An 11,932-nucleotide genomic window follows, 5' to 3' on the forward strand; every position below is an offset into this window, starting at 1 on the left:
TTGCATTTTCCAACATGACAATGCCAAACCACATACTGCATCAATTACAGCATCATGGCTGCGTAGAAGAAGGGTCCGGGTACTGAACTGGCCAGCCTGCAGTCCAGATCTTTCACCCATAGAAAACATTTGGCGCATCATAAAATGGAAGATACGACAAAAAAGACCTAAGACAGTTGAGCAACTAGAATCCTACATTAGACAAGAATGGGTTAACATTCCTATCCCTAAACTTGAGCAACTTGTCTCCTCAGTCCCCAGACGTTTACAGACTGTTGTAAAGAGAAAAGGGGATGTCTCACAGTGGTAAACATGGCCTTGTCCCAACTTTTTTGAGATGTGTTGTTGTCATGAAATTTAAAATCACCTAATTTTTCTCTTTAAATGATACATTTTCTCAGTTTAAACATTTAATATGTCATCTATGTTCTATTCTGAATAAAATATGGAATTTTGAAACTTCCACATCATTGCATTCCGTTTTTATTTACAATTTGTACTTTGTCCCAACTTTTTTGGAATTGGGGTTGTAGTTTAATTTATATAAATTTGAATTGTTTCAGGGGCGGCACGGTGGTGTAGTGGTTATCACTATTGCCTCACAGCAAGAAGGTCCGGGTTCGAGCCCCGTGGCCGGCGAGGGCCTTTCTGTGTGGAGTTTGTATGTTCTCCCCGTGTCCGCGTGGGTTTCCTCCGGGTGCTCTGGTTTCCCCCACAGTCCAAAGACATGCAGGTTAGGTTAACTGGTGACTCTAAATTGACCGTAGGTGTGAATGTGAGTGTGAATGGTTGTCTGTGTCTATGTGTCAGCCCTGTGATGACCTGGCGACTTGTCCAGGGTGTACCCCGCCTCTCGCCTGTAGTCAGCTGGGATAGGCTCCAGCTTGCCTGCGACCCTGTAGAACAGGATAAAGCGGCTAGAGATAATGAGATGAGACATTTATTCCTTTCCGATATATGTACATGCACACAGACCTTTTGGAGAGCATTCTCTCATGCTCAGAGATGAGCTTGTACTGATGTATGTATGTGACAGACAAGCAGAGAAGCTGGAGTGAGGTGAGCACACATTCATTCTGTCCCCTGGTAGGTGATGTGATGTATTTTTAACTTATTAGTGAAGAATGGCATGGTGGGGTGGAGTGAGACACTGTTACCTCACAGCAAGCAAATTCAGAGTTTGAAGCTGTTGGTTGATTGGGGCCTTTCTGTATGGAGTTTGCATGTTCTCCTCGTGCCTGCATGGGTTTCCTCCAGGTGCTCCGGTTTCCTCCCACAGTCAAAAGACACGTGGATTAGGTCAGCTGGCTACTCTAAATTAACCATAGGTGTGAAAGTAAGTGTGAGGGGCTGTCTGTCTCTGCGTTAGCCCTGTGATAGTTTGGTGACCTGCTCAGGGCATACCCCGCCTCTCACTTCAAGTCAGCCAGGATTGGTTCCGACTCACCCGCAACCTACAATGGACAAGTGGTATTGCTGGGTTTCATGTGACGTCACATCTGCCTCATTAGTTATTCAGAATTTTAGCTGGTGGTCTACCAAAGCTCAATTGACGAAGCGTTTGTACGGAGAAGGTATATTGCTTGCATGAAAAATGCCTTACGCTTGCGTTGTTTTAGTTTGTTTGAATCGATCAAACTGTGAAACTGATAAAAGTTTCTTCAGGGTTCCCTGTGAACTAAAAAAAAAAGGTGAACGAACACAGGATTTCACAAAAAGACGTCGAGAAAGGTGGCTTTTGAACCTCTCGCTGAAATCGAAGGGAGCTGAGTCGAAGCATGCTCGAGTTTGCAGTGATCATTTGGTGAAAGGTTTGTATCTCCCTCTCAGCTATGTCCTTAGTGTTTTCCTTGCTATGTGTTGTTATTTTACGGTACATTTTTTCGTCACAAAGTGCTAAAGTCCCCAGCTGTTTCTTTGTTTACTCCTCACAAAGTCCATATGCATGAAGGTCGCAACAAAATTCTTCCCCAGCCGTACAGTTACAGTGCACCGTGATCACTTCTCCCTCTTGTTTAACTAAGATCCAGGTCTTTAAAGGGGTTTCTGATGATCCTTGTGAATGATTTCCCTGAGAGATAAGAGCAAACACAAGTGAGAATCAAGCCAACTGCTGTGTGTTTACACTTCAACTTGCAGCGCTTTGCTGTAAAGACGCGAATGAAAAGCTTAAAAAAAAAACATACTTGCATGGGCAAAACAATACAGGATTCAGTCGGCAGTGACTTCATAGCGAGGTCCTTTACCCAGCCACATACAAAAAAGTTGTAAGCCTCCGTACTCTTCCACGCTTTCATCCGTTTTGCGGTGTAGAAGGACGTCTGCAACACCAGATAGTTCGAGATGTCGGGGAACACGACTGAAGGGTAGTTTTTGAGATCGTATGACAAATCCTTCTTTCCCAGACTGTAGGGGTCGATTCCATTGCACATAGCAATCTTCTGAATATATCTAAAGCCAGCAGTGGCTTCTAGATTACGAGCGTACTCTGATAAGTTATCGCTAGTTGTTTGCACTACGGCAGCCGTTTTGGTTTGCTAGACCACCAGCTGTTCTACCAGAAGTGAAATTGCTAAGAAAAGTCACGTGACTGAAATCCAAGAATAGATCGTGGATAAATGGAGGAAGAATTACATATCCCATTGTTAAGTTAGCAGCTGAGTTTATTTGCTCTATTTTGGTTTAATAGAGAGAGCTCTTTACCCCCAGTCTTTTCAATTACAGTGCACAAGACAATTTTACTGTTTTTGTGTGACTGAGTAGAGTAAAGCTTTAACATGTAGCCCTATTTTGCGTCAGAATTTAAAAACTTGTTTTCCGTGTGTGTGTGTGTAAGTAACCAGGTCCCTCTTGTGCTCTCTTACACAGTTGGCCGTCAAATCCAACCTGCTCCAAACTGAATATTGAAACCTTTTTTTTTTTTTTTAAAAGAAACAACAAAAATACAGTTCTGTAAAGTAAGTGTTAACCATTTTGAATCCCTGTTTGTAATACGTGACGGTACTGGGGAGGTCTCGGACTCCCTCGATCACATTTTTGTCTGGAGTTAGAATTGTACTCGAGCGTATACTGATGATGTCCTAACTGCATTTTGAACATAAATCTGAAAACAAACTTCCTCTGTTAATTTGTCAATGTTTTAAAAATGCTTCACATCGTTAAAGCATTTTTTTGAGTGTTTTGAAAATAAATTTGGGAATGTACAGATAACATCTTTGGTGAGTTAGATTTATATTTATTAACTACATTAGCCTGATAACTCTAGTACAAAATGTGAGAAGCTTTTCTGTACTTGCATTAAACAAACTGCATGTGGCTACAAGGACACATTCTTCATTGCCAAGGTGAGCCCTTGAATCATTCATTTGAGTTTGTGTCACTGATGATGAATCACCAGCTGTGGCGCTTATCCTCTCTCCCTCTTTACTTAAAAGCAACGCTGTGGCTAAGAAGTAGTTCATGTTCTTTTCAAACAGACAGCAGTGATTTTTGCTCATTTGATCTGGTCGTCTTGAGGGTTTGTGTTGGAGTTTGACCTTTTCATACTGAATCTGCTCTCTGTTTACAGGATTGTATCAAATTTCCGATAGACTTCCTGAACACTCACCTCTGTCCTTCAGGTTCCTCACTGAGGTGTGGCACGCCAACATTTATGAATGAAAATATAATTGGCCCTTTTCAGTCTGCACACGAATATGCCTTTTTTTTTGTATGGTTATAATCCCTACACTATAACGATTTGTTTGTTTTATTTATTTACACTTTTAACTGCAACTGTTTACATGATGACAGGGGTGTTTCTATGCACCTTTAGAATGGAGGTGTGTGTGTGTGTGTGTGTGTGTGTGTGTGTGTGTGTGTTTCCATTCTGCATTCTCCAGTGGATGATCTTCAGAGGGGAGATCTGCTATCAGAGAGGTGGGGCCCCACACAAAGCATCAGAGAAAGCAAGATGCATGCTCAGGCTGCCATTTTCAAAGGCCACACAAATATCCACAATTCAAGCTTATGACAGAAAGAGTTCATATTTCAGTATTCAGACTATAATGTAAGAATATTCAAAAGTTTTTGTCCCCCCACCCCCACCCCCCAATGTGGCCCCTGTATCATTGGGAACTTGTGGTTGGCTGAGTGTAAAAGTGTATTTAAATCCTTTTTTTTTTTTTTTTTAACCCCAATGCTTTATTTTCCAGTCTGACTGGGCAATCTGTTCACATTTCTTCTTGTTTTCTTTCTGTCTGTATCATAGTTTCCCCAAGCTGAACTACAGTGTCTTGCAAAAGTATTCATCCCCCTTGGTGTTTGTCCTGTTTTGTCGCATTACAAGCTGGAATTAAAATGGATTTTTGGAGGGTTAGCACCATTTGATTTACACAACATGCCTACCACTTTAAAGGTGCACATTGTTTTTTTTATTGTGACACAAACAATAATTAAGATGAACACCCCCCCCCCCCCCCCCCCCCCCGGAAATCTGGAGTGTGCATAGGTATCCCCTCCCCCATAGTCAATACTTTGTAGAGCCACCTTTTGCTGCAATTACAGTTGCACGTCTCTTGAGGAATGTCTCTATTAGCTTAGCACATCTAGCCACTGGGATTTTTGCCCATTTCTCAAGGCAAAACTGCTCCAACTCCTTCAAGTTACATGGATTGCGTTGGTGTACAGCAATCTTCAAGTTATGCCACAGATTCTCAACTGGATTGAGGTCTGGGCTTTGATTAGGTCATTCCAAGACATTTAAACATTTCCCTTTAAACCACTCCAGTGTAGCTTTAGCAGTATGCTTAGGGTCATTGTCCTGCTGGAACATGAACCTTCATCCCAGTCTCAAAGATCTGGCCAAATCAAGCAGGTTTTCCTCCAGAATTGCCCTGTATTTAGTGCCATCCATCTTTCCTTCAATCCTGACTCGCTTTCCTGTCCCTGCAGATGAAAAACATCCCCACAGCATGATGCTGCCACCACCATGTTTCACTGTAGGAATGGTGTTCTCAGGGTGTTGGGTTTGCACCAGACATGGCATTTCCCGTGATGGCCAAAAAGATAAATTTTGGTGTCATCTGACCAGAGACTCTTCTTCCATGTGTTTGGGGAGTCTGCCACATGCTGTTGGGCAAACTCCAAATGTGTTTTCTTAAGCAGTGACTTTTTCTGGTCACTCTTCTATAAAGCCCCGCTCTGTGGAGTGTATGACTTAAAGTGGTCCTATGGACAGATACTCCCATCTCCGCTGTGGATCTCTGCAGCTCCTTCAGTGTTATTGTTGGTGTCTTTGTTGCATCTCTGATTAATGCCCTCCTTGCCCGGTCTGTGAGTTTTGGTGGGCGGCCTTCTCTTGTCAGGTTTGTAGTGGTGAGATATTTTTTCCATTTTGCTGTAATGGATTTAATGGCACTCCCTGGGATATTTTTTATAACCCAACCCTGATCTATACTTCTTCACAATTTTGTCTTTGACCTGTTTGGCGGTTCCTTGACTTTCATGTTGCTTGCTTAGTAGTGTTGCAGAGTCAGGGTCCTTCCAGAACAGGTTGATTTCTACAGACATCATGTGACACTTTGATTGCACACAGGTGGCTCTTAATTAACTAATTATGTGACTTATGAAGTGAATTGGTTGGACCGGCTCTTATTTAGGGGTTTCATATGAAAGGGGGTGAATACCTATGCACACTCCAGATTTCTGGGTTTTTTTTCCATCTTAATTATTTATTGTGTCACAATAAAAAAAAAAATTGCACCTTTTAAAGTGGTAGGCATGTTGTGTAAATCAAATGGTGCTAACCCTCCAAAAATCCATTTTAATTCCAGCTTGTAATGCAACAAAACAGGACAAACACCAAGGGGGATGAATACTTTTGCAAGACACTGTATGCTGCTGTACTTTTTCTATACCAAGACTAAAATAAGAACCATTATATTAGTGATGTATGTGATGTTTCTGAGAGAAGCCTTTTGCTGTGTGTGATGTGGTTTTTCAGTCAGGGTGATCCTGCCTGGAACAGGCAGGAAGCATATTTAAGCCAATTTGCCACAGGATGGCAGTAGTGACATTTATTTATACCTTTTCGGCATGACTGTTCTGTTTTTGTGTTTTTCTCTCAATGAGTTGCTGTGCAACAGTTGTATACATAGACATATAAACATAGATGCCGCATTGAGCTGGTGGCCCCGTTGCTGGGATACGTCAGAGTGTCCGCCATATTTGATGTGGCAAATCTTCCCCGTAAACCAATGCAAGTAAATGGACTGAACTTCATAAAGCCCCTTTCTACAATAATATTTAACTCCATGCCTTTTATTCACCCATTAAGACACACACGTGTATATATTTGGGAAACAAACAGGCATCAAAACAACACATAACTTTTAATGTGATGGTTATAAATAGTGTGCGAAATACCCTGGACACTGCAAACTAGCGACAGATACGCGATAGATAGCTCAGGTAAGCTAATCAGTCAGCATACCGTAGCAAGCTACCAAAACCTGAGGCCACAATAACCAACCTACAAGACTGAATATGATAAATGATGGAAATAGTGAATGAAAATAAAAATGTACTGTTTTATTTATTGAGTCACCACACAGGCCTACTCTCATTGAATAAAGTGAGCTGAATGAGCGCCAAACTGAGTTCGGCCAGATTCTAACGTCATATCAAAACAAAATACATCACTAATTCCTTCACATTCAGAAAGGTTGAAAACATTCATCATACGTTCAAAAACGTTCATCATAGCGTGGCACTGTATTATCTAATTCTCACTGCTTATAACTATACACCTACCCGGTGGAGATGAGCTGGGAAACTGAAGACTGAAGGAACAGCTCCCTCTCTGATCCTGACTGTCTGCCCTGTTCTGTCAAAATCCTCCGTTCTGAAGTGTTCACTGCAGAGCATGGATGACGGAGTAGCAGAAAACCCTTCCCGTCGCACAGCTGTCTCCCACTGCTTTTTCATGGCTTTATTTTTGGGAAACCTACATAGTATGTGAAAAGTTAGCCAAGTTAGCAACAATCAGCGTAGTTACGAAGGAAATACTTCGTTGTTTGGAGACAGGTTTCACTGAGCGGCTATTGTGCACGAGACTTCATATTAGCCACAAAGTCAGAAAAATCTGTTCGTAAAATTGTTATAATGACCAAATACAATGAAAAGTATTTTTCCAGTCTCACCTGTGAAAGGTAATCCCATGTGATCTCGTTTGGACGGTAAACCTGTTGGTACAGTTAAACGCAGCACATGAATGAGGCATCTTTATTTTCGGCTACTGTCTAGACGCTATACCAGAGACGGGTGAAGAATCTCTACTTTGCCACATCCAATATGGCGGCGAGGATGATGTATGATTCTACGCAGAAGGCAGCGTCTATGTTTATATGTCTGAACAACCACAACTTTTAATCTGTTTTTAGAGGACAACATTACCTTTAGGGTAGACATGAGGCCCAATTTTGCCACTTAATCCACTGCTAAAAAAAAAAAAAAGTAGGCGGATATAAAATTGTTTGAAAGAAGACTCAATTTTAAGGCTAATGTGTCACCTTTATATCTAATCATGTTGAATGCTAATTTATAAATGTATCCTGGGTAATTTGTGTACATGCATTTTGGAAGAGTAACTTGGAGAGGACAAAGAAGGGGAATGTGTAATATGATTTTAGTATCGAAACAACTGGTTTCAGCTGAGTTCTGAAAAATAATTTCTGACTATAACGTTCGGTATTTTTGACAAACAGATTTAAACCAGACAATGTGAAGGTAGTTTTGTTTTCTGTGGTATGGAAGCAACCAAAGAACCATGTGCATTGGTGCTGTCTTTGATTAAACAACTCATTCCTTGCCTGTGGTTATTAGCTTAATATTTAACATCCAAGGTGGCATACAGTGGAGACAGGATTACAAATGAGGGTTAAGAGTCTTGTTGAAGGACCCAGCTTTGCAATGCTGGGATTTGAACTCGCACTTAACCACTGATCAAAACTTCCCCATCACAGTGAGATCCAGCAGCCATACTGTGAGTGTGATTAGTTCAACAAGTGGGGTTTTACGAACAGGCTCAAAGCATCCTAGTTCAGGCTTGGGTGACAAGCTTTGAGATCTTCAGTCAAGTAGAAAACACGAGCCGGTCCGGCAGGCAGTTTAATGAAAACCAGAGCGGGACAATAAACCCAACTGGAACGTGTTCTTGATGTTTTATTCATGCTTTTGAAGGTTCATGACCCAATTCTTGCAGCGCATATTACTCACAGGAACATCAAGTTCTCAGGTGCTTTTTACATGTCTCGCTGCACCCCCTGTGTCTCACTATAATTTGCTTAGGTCAAGTTTGTTTTTTCCAGATCTGCTCTTGTTGTCCTGTTTTGGCTTTTGTGCAAGGGACTTGAGACAGCTGCGTGACAGTGAGAAGTCTCTTGACATTTCACTGTCAGAAGGTGCATTTGATGACCGCCTTTCCTTCTTGGAATAGGTGGTTAGTTCTTCTATGGTGAACAGTGTGATAGGCCCTTTACTGTAATACTCGGTGTATTTCTGGCTGAACTCAAAGTAGCTGCTGTTAAATCATTTTGCGTGACGCACAGTTCTGGGGAAAAAAAAGGCCTTAAAGAATAGGAACAAAACAGGCTGTTTTCAAGAATCAGGCCACTGATGTTCTCTGCACGTGTAACTCTTGTCTCAGGTTTGACACACATTGATTCTTGTCTTGTACATGATATGTCTCAGAGTTTGCTTATATTAAAATGTAAATCCATTTATGTCTTCAAGAAAATAATCTGCATGTGAAATGCAAAATAACTTTTTGTAGAATGAGAAATTTTGTAGCTTTTTCACTATGATAAATGTCCATCCATTATCTGTAACCGCTTATCCTGTACAGGGTCGCAGGCAAGCTGGAGCCTATCCCAGCTGACTATGGGTGAGAGGCGGGGTACACCCTGGACAAGTCGCCAGGTCATCGCAGGGCTGACACACAGAGACAAACAACCATTCGCACTTGCATTCACACCTACGGTCAATTTAGAGCCACCAGTTAGCCTAACCTGCATGTCTTTGGACTGTGGGGGAAACCGGAGCACCCGGAGGAAACCCATGCAGACACGGGGAGAACATGCAAACTCCACACAGAAAGACCCTCGCCGGCCCCGGGGCTCGAACCCAGAACCCTCTTGCTGTGAGGCGACAGTGCTAACCACTACACCACCGTGCCACCCATGATAAATGTCATTTTTTTAAAATTTATATTTCTTCAGTCTTTTTCAATATAAATACTGGTACTTCTACATCGTTGTGATAACTGCATGTCATATATTGTATACTGTCTATAGATTGGTATTATTGGTATTCACATTATATATAATACTTTAGACCACTGTTAAATTTATGATTCTGATTGGCCATAAAGTGTTAATTTTTTTAACAGCAGCAGTAGTTCTGAAAGTAGTTCTGGTCAATTTTTTGGAAGGAGTCTCCAGTGTCCACATGTATCAGTCTGAGGTAAAGCTGTTCCTCCAAGTTTTATGACACACAAAAGTCTTCAGGACAGAGCACTTTGCACTTCACGGATTCTCGAGGTGGTAACGTCAACACCCTGTTGTTGATGATTTTCAAATTACAGCACATCCCATCATTTTTTATTTCTTACTTATTGTACATACTGTATGTATATTCTTTTTTGATTACCTGGTAACCCATGCAACATCTCTCAACGGTTAATTAACTTTGAAACTTTAGTAAAGCTGTTTCCTCATGATGAAAACCATAAAATTGAGGCATAAATGCACTTTATATTGCTCCGAAGTAGATATATTATTCTGAATGTGCTCTAATGTGACTGTTGGTCATACACCTTTCCAAAGTGAGCTGTACTGGACTAACTGACCTTCTATAATACACTCCTCCACTCATCTTCCTGGTCTTTTCCAGTGGAGTCTACTGCCTTATTATATTTTTGCTTCATATCATAATCACTATGCTGACCTTATCACTATTTTTATAGAATAATGTATAGAATTATATACCTCTTATCTCATACTGACTAAAGATTAAATATTTAATAACCACTACACTGACCGCATCAAACGCAAACAAGCATTGACATGTTCTGACGATACATTTGGGTGTGTGTAGGGATTTTTTTTTTACACTGTTGAAACTGCTTTCACCTCAGGCTCACTCCTACAGACTTTTTTCTCTTATGGATCTGTTTTTCACCTGTACACATCTGTTTGTTGCTATAGATATGACCTGGTCTCCAGGACAACTGATGACCAGAGAAGAATGATGAGATGTTCTGCTTCAAGTACAATTTTGTTTTGCTATGAGGTTCTTTTTTTTAATTTTCGAAGCAGTTCATGAGGACACACTGTACTAAATGAATGCAGATGCCCTTTACAATCAGGCAAAGGTATGAATGAACAAACAAACTAATAAATAAACAAATATTTAATTAGTTTAACGTGCTGTTTTAATTGCTATCTTACATCGTAGACAGGTTCAATTTTAGGCACGTACAATGTATTCAATCTACCTTTCTCCAAAGCCCCTTTCTCTGAACACTTGCAATTATACCATGCAATGGTATTAATATTTAGCAGCAGGATCCAGAGCATGTTGGCCTTTCTGTGTCTTCCTTATCAAGAAATAAAACAACAAATATCCGGTTTCCCCTACAGTTCAAAGACATGCGGTTAGATTAACATGGGGCAGCCATGGCCTGAGGTTGGGTTGAAGTGCCCTTGAGCAAGGCACCCAACTCCTAACTGCTCTCCGGGTGCTGTAGCGTAGCTGCCCACTACTCTGGGTATATATGTGTGTGCTCATTGCTCACTTGTGTGTTCACTGCTTCAGATGGGTTAAATACAGAGGAGGAATTTCACTGTGCGCTTAAGTTTGTGTATGTGTGACAAATAAAGGCTGCTTCTCCTTCTTCTTAAAACTGACCAATATGGTTTTGGTTTAGTGTGTACCAGCCCATCATGATACAATGCAAACAATTGTACAGCAAGTAGTGTAGCTAACGTTAGCTAGGTCGTGCGTTAGCACACTGTTGGTATAGTTGCTGCTGCAATGGAGGGAAGATGGGATGCTTTCCCAGAGCCAGAAAACTAGCTCCAGACAGCGATGCTCACAACTCTCCCGCTACTATAGCTAACATCACAACAACAGCACTGACAGCTAGAAAGTAAGCTGAACATCCATGGCAAATAATTTAACATTCTCTGACACACAAATGTGGCACAGGAACCTGCTTGCTAGCTAACCAGTTGGGATTAGCTATCACAAACATTAGCAAATGGGACAAAAAAATACCGACCTATTGGTTCTCGAAAACGTAGCAAAACTAGTGTTTCCCACCTGTCAAGCAGAAACGGAGCAACCTCCACATCCATCTTCATGCCTTTCAATTGTCTGAGGTCTCTCCACCAGAGAAAAGCCTCACCAACGTTAACGTGGTTCTTTGCCCTTGCCTGATCAAAGCACTTTTTTAAGTTCTGTTCTTGAGTACATTTATGCCAAAGTCACATCATTTTAAGTGTGTACATGCCATTTTGGATATATGATTATCCAAATATGATTATTTATTAGATCAAGAAATCAGGCCAATTCCATGATTTTTTTTAAAGCCCTCACAGACAATAAAGTATCTGGAATATGTCAGGTTGGTCAGAAGGATCACAAATCTCCATAAAATGGTTTGTTTGGAGTGCAGATTTGCATACTGGAGATTGCTGAGATATTTCTATTGTTCCGTACAGTTATGTTTCCAAAAAAACTTGGGATGCTATGGAAAAATGTAAATAAAAACAGACTGTGATGATTTGCAAATCATGGAAACCCTATATTTAAATGAAAATAGTACAAAGGCAATATATCAAATGTTGAAACTGAGAAATCTTATTGTTTTTGATAAATACTAGTGCATCTC

The sequence above is a fragment of the Neoarius graeffei genome, chromosome 15 (genome assembly GCF_027579695.1).
Source record: "Neoarius graeffei isolate fNeoGra1 chromosome 15, fNeoGra1.pri, whole genome shotgun sequence".
NCBI classification, from domain to species: Eukaryota; Metazoa; Chordata; class Actinopteri; order Siluriformes; family Ariidae; genus Neoarius; species Neoarius graeffei.